Source organism: Zeus faber (genome assembly GCF_960531495.2).
Source record: "Zeus faber genome assembly, chromosome: 17".
In the NCBI taxonomy this organism is placed as follows: Eukaryota; Metazoa; Chordata; class Actinopteri; order Zeiformes; family Zeidae; genus Zeus; species Zeus faber.
The window spans coordinates 18,459,607-18,465,473 of NC_137204.1; positions in this window are offsets into that span (position 1 = coordinate 18,459,607).

Sequence of the window (5,867 nt, forward strand, 5' to 3'; positions counted from 1 at the left end):
GGTTGAAAGAAAAGAAACGTTTTTATTTTATTTTATTTTTTTAAGCGTTGAATCGAGAAATCCAACGGGTTGATCATGTTTCGTAGCCATAAATGTAATTTAAATGTATCATGACTTATTCTGTGGTGAGCTTGTTTAAATTACTTACGACACCCCCCCCCCAGGGAATTGAGACCACGGTCCTGAACGCCTTCCGTGTGTCACGGTGGCCGAGAGGTTAAGGCGTTGGACTCGAAATCCAATGGGGTTTCCCCGCATAGGTTCGAATCCTGTTCGTGACGGGCCAACAGGCTCCTTTATGCATGTAACACGGCTGCCTGCTTATTTCCATACTGCATAACATGGCTGCCTGCTTGTTTACATTATATTTACATACAGTATATACTGTATAAAATGGCTGCCTGCTTGTTTACATTATATTTACATACAGTATATACTGTATAACATGGCTGCCTGCTTGTTTACATTATATTTACATACAGTATATACTGTATAACATGGCTGCCTGCTTGTTTACATTATATTTACATATATATAGCATGGCTGCCTGCTTGTTTACATGATATTTACATACAGTATATACTGTATGACATGGCTGCCTGCTTGTTGACATTATATTTACATACAGTATATACTGTATAACATGGCTGCCTGCTTATTTACATACTGTATAACATGGCTGCCTGCTTGTTTACATTATATTTACATAATGGCTGCGTACTTGTTGACATTATATTTACATATATATAGCATGGCTGCCTGCTTGTTTACATTATATTTACATATATATATAGCATGGCTGCCTGCTTGTTTACATTATATTTACATATATATATAGCATGGCTGCCTGCTTGTTTCCATTATATTTACATACAGTATATACTGTATAACATGGCTGCCTGCTTGTTTACATTATATTTACATATATATAGCATGGCTGCCTGCTTGTTTACATTATATTTACATACAGTATATACTGTATGACATGGCTGCCTGCTTGTTGACATTATATTTACATACAGTATATACTGTATAACATGGCTGCCTGCTTATTTACATACTGTATAACATGGCTGCCTGCTTGTTTACATTATATTTACATAATGGCTGCGTACTTGTTGACATTATATTTACATATATATAGCATGGCTGCCTGCTTGTTTACATTATATTTACATATATATATAGCATGGCTGCCTGCTTGTTTACATTATATTTACATACAGTATATACTGTATGACATGGCTGCCTGCTTATTTACATACTGTATAACATGGCTGCCTGCTTGTTTACATTATATTTACATAATGGCTGCGTACTTGTTGACATTATATTTACATATATATAGCATGGCTGCCTGCTTGTTTACATTATATTTACATACAGTATATACTGTATAACATGGCTGCCTGCTTGTTTACATTATATTTACATACAGTATATACTGTATAGCATGGCTGCCTGCTTGTTTACCTTATATTTACATACAGTATATACTGTATAGCATGGCTGCCTGCTTGTTTACCTTATATTTACATATTCATGACATGGCTCCTTATTGTTTACATTATAAATTACATATACACTGCTCAAAAAAATAAAGGGAACACGTAATCATTACGTGACGGGCCAACAGGCTCCTTTATGCATGTAACATGGCTGCCTGCTCGTCCACATTTTATTTACATAATGGCTGCGTACTTGTTGACATTATATTTACATATATATAGCATGGCTGCCTGCTTGTTTACATGATATTTACATACAGTATATACTGTATAGCATGGATGCCTGCTTGTTTACATTATATTTACATACAGTATATACTGTATAACATGGCTGCCTGCTTGTTTACATTATATTTACATACAGTATATACTGTATAGCATGGCTGCCTGCTTGTTTACATTATATTTACATACAGTATATACTGTATAGCATGGCTGCCTGCTTGTTTACATTATATTTACATACAGTATATACTGTATAACATGGCTGCCTGCTCGTCCACATTTTATTTACATAATGGCTGCGTACTTGCTGACATTATATTGACATATATATATATAGCATGGCTGCCTGCTTGTTTACATTATATTTACATACAGTATATACTGTATAACATGGCTGCCTGCTCGTCCACATTTTATTTACATAATGGCTGCGTACTTGCTGACATTATATTGACATATATATATATAGCATGGCTGCCTGCTTGTTTACATGATATTTACATACAGTATTTACTGTATAGCATGGATGCCTGCTTGTTTACCTTATATTTACATATTCATGACATGGCTCCTTATTGTTTACATTATAAATTACATATACACTGCTCAAAAAAATAAAGGGAACACGTAATCATTACAAACGTAGCTCCAAGTCAATCACACTTCCGGGATATCAACCTGTCCAGTTGGGAAGCAACACTGAGTGTGAATCCATTCCACCTGCTCTTGTGCAAATGGAACAGACAACAGGTGGAAATGAGAGGCCACGAGCAAGACAACCCCTACGAAGGAATGGTTCTGCAGGTGGCGGCCACAGACCATTTCCCGGTCCTCATCTTTTCTGGCCGACCTTTGGTGACTTTTGCATTTTGCCAGTGCCCTCACCACGGGAGGTAGCATGAGGCGGTGTCTGCAACCCACAGAAATTGCTCGGGTCGTGCAGCTCCTCCAGGATGGCGCATCGAGAGGAAGGTTCGCTGTGTCTCCCAGCACAGTGTCAAGGGCGTGGAGGAGATACCAGGAGAGAGGCCAGCACACCAGGAGACGTGGAGGGGGGGCCGTGGATCGGCCCGTGATCTGATTTTTCCACTTTTATTTTGAGTATGATTCTGAATCCAGACCTCCATGGGTTAATGATTTTGATTTCCGTTGACCATTCTTACGTTATTTTGTTCTCAACGCATTCCACTATGTGATGAATGAAGATTTTCAATTGGAATATTTCATTCATCGAGATCTAGGATGTGTTGTTTAAGTGTTCCCTTTATTTTTTTGAGCAGTATATATAACATGGTTGCCTGCTTATTTATTTTATATTTACATATATACTGTATAACATGGCTGCCTGCTTGTTTACATTATATTTACATATATACTGTATAACATGACTTCCTGCTTGTTTACATTTACATATATATAACATGACTGCCTGTTTGTTTGCATTATATTTACACATATACACTACTCACAAAAAGTTCGTCTTTCGGGTGAAATTTCAGGATGAACCTAAAATGCATTTAAAAAAATGTGTTTTAAAGTTGCAACGCAGTGACTAACTCGTCCCAACGCTCACACCTGCAATTTATGGGATGGGTGCAACCATGTCTTACCATGCAGGGGTCGAGGTCGGAAGGTGGAAAAGATTTTATTCAATATATCTTTAAGAGCTGAGATTACCCACAGTGAAACATGATCAACGTGTGGGTCCCACGCGTTGATCATGTTTCGTGACCATCAATGCATTTTAAACGTATCACGACGTGCGCCATAGCGAGCTGTGGTCTGGAGGGCTCGGTCACGCCGTGCCTCGCCGTGCGTCACGGTGGCCGAGAGGTTAAGGCGTTGGACTCGAAATCCAATGGGGTTTCCCCGCATAGGTTCGAATCCTGTTCGTGACGGTCCTACCGGGCCGACCGGCTGCCTGCTCGTCCGCATTTTATTTACATAATGGCTGCGCACTTGTTGACATTATATTTACATATATATTTAGCATGGCTGCCTGCTTGTTGACCTTATATTTACATACAGTATATACTGTATAACATGGTTCGTGATGCCGTATTGCTGTTGTATACTGTGCTGTATTACCCCAAACACTACCTCACTTTATTCACATGCCACTTTAATGCACATATCTGTATATACATAATTGGCTGTTCCATATACGCAAGCATATTCCCTCTATCTATTCCACTTTATTTCATTTTATTCTTATTGTATTTTATTTTATTCTATATATATTTTTTTGATTTTGTTCTATAAGTATTCGACTTACTGTATTACGTTTTAGGAGTCAGTTAGTCGGGCTTTTAGAAATTTTTCCTAGGACATATTGTGTGTGATCACCGGGTGCGTTGCATTACATTTCACTGCATATATGTATGAAAGTATGTATGTGTATGTAAAGTATGTATGTGACGCATAAACCTCTTGAATCTTGAATCTTGAATCTTGAATGACATGGCTGCCTGCTTGTTTACATGATATTAACATACAGTATATACTGTATAACATGGCTGCCTGCTTGTTTACATGATATTTACATACAGTTTATACTTTATAACATGGCTGCCTGCTTGTTAACATTGTTTTACCCTCAACCTGCAACATGTGTAGTCGCCTGTGTAAATGATATGTACATCACCACAACTACATGTACATATCCACCGGCACTCCTTCACTTTATATTAGTATCTATCTATTTGACTCTGATTTTTATCAAAAAAATGATTTCCTTCTTAAAATTTCCGTGTTATTTTATCTTTTTATGCCCAGCACACAGTTGTTGCCTGTCATGCCCCAAGAATTTCATTGTACCGAATGACCTTGTGTTTGTACTGTACTCTTGACAAATAAAACACTTTGAACACACACACACACACACACACACATATATATATATCGTGCTTGTTTACATTATATTTACACATATATAACATGGTTCCCTTCTATTTTACATGATATTTACACATATATAACATGATCTCCTGCTAATATACATTACATTTACACATATATAACATGGTTTCCTGCTAGTTTACATAATATGTACACATACATAACAGTTTCCTTCTATTTTGCATTACATTTACACATATATAACATGGCTTCCTGCTTGTTGACATTATATTTACACATATATAACATGGTTTCCTTCTTGTTTAGTCGCCATTATATTTACACATATATAACATGGTTTCCTGCTAGTTTACATTATATTTACACACATAAAATGGTTTAATACTAATTTACATTATATTTACACGTTTCCTACTAGTTTACATAATATGTACACATACATAACAGTTTCCTTCTATTTTACATTACATTTACACATATATAACATGGCTTCCTGCTTGTTGACATTATATTTACACATATATAACATGGTTTCCTTCTAGTTAAGTCGCCATTATATTTACACATATATAACATGGTTTCCTTCTAGTTAAGTCGCCATTATATTTACACATATATAACATGGCTTCCTGCTAGTTTACATTATATTTACACATATATAACATGGTTTCCTGCTAGTTTACATTATATTTACACATATATAACATGGCTTCCTGCTAGTTTACATTATATTTACACATATATAACATGGCTTCCTGCTAGTTTACATTGTAATTACACATATATAACATGGCTTCCTGCTTGTTTACATTGCATTTACACATATATAACATGGTTTCCTGCTAGTTTACATTATATTTACACATATATAACATGGCTTCCTGCTAGTTTACATTATATTTACACATATATTACATGGTTTCCTGCTAGTTTACATTATATTTACACATATATAACATGGCTTCCTGCTAGTTTACATTATATTTACACATATATAACATGGCTTCCTGCTTGTTTACATTGCATTTACACATATATAACATGGCTTCCTGCTAGTTTGAATTGTAATTACACATATATAACATGGCTTCCTGCTTGTTTACATTATATTTACACATATATAACATGGTTTCCTGCTTGTTTACATTGCATTTACACATATATAACATGGCTTCCTGCTAGTTTACATTATATTTACACATATATAACATGGTTTCCTGCTAGTTTACATAATATGTACACATACATAACAGTTTCCTTCTATTTTGCATTACA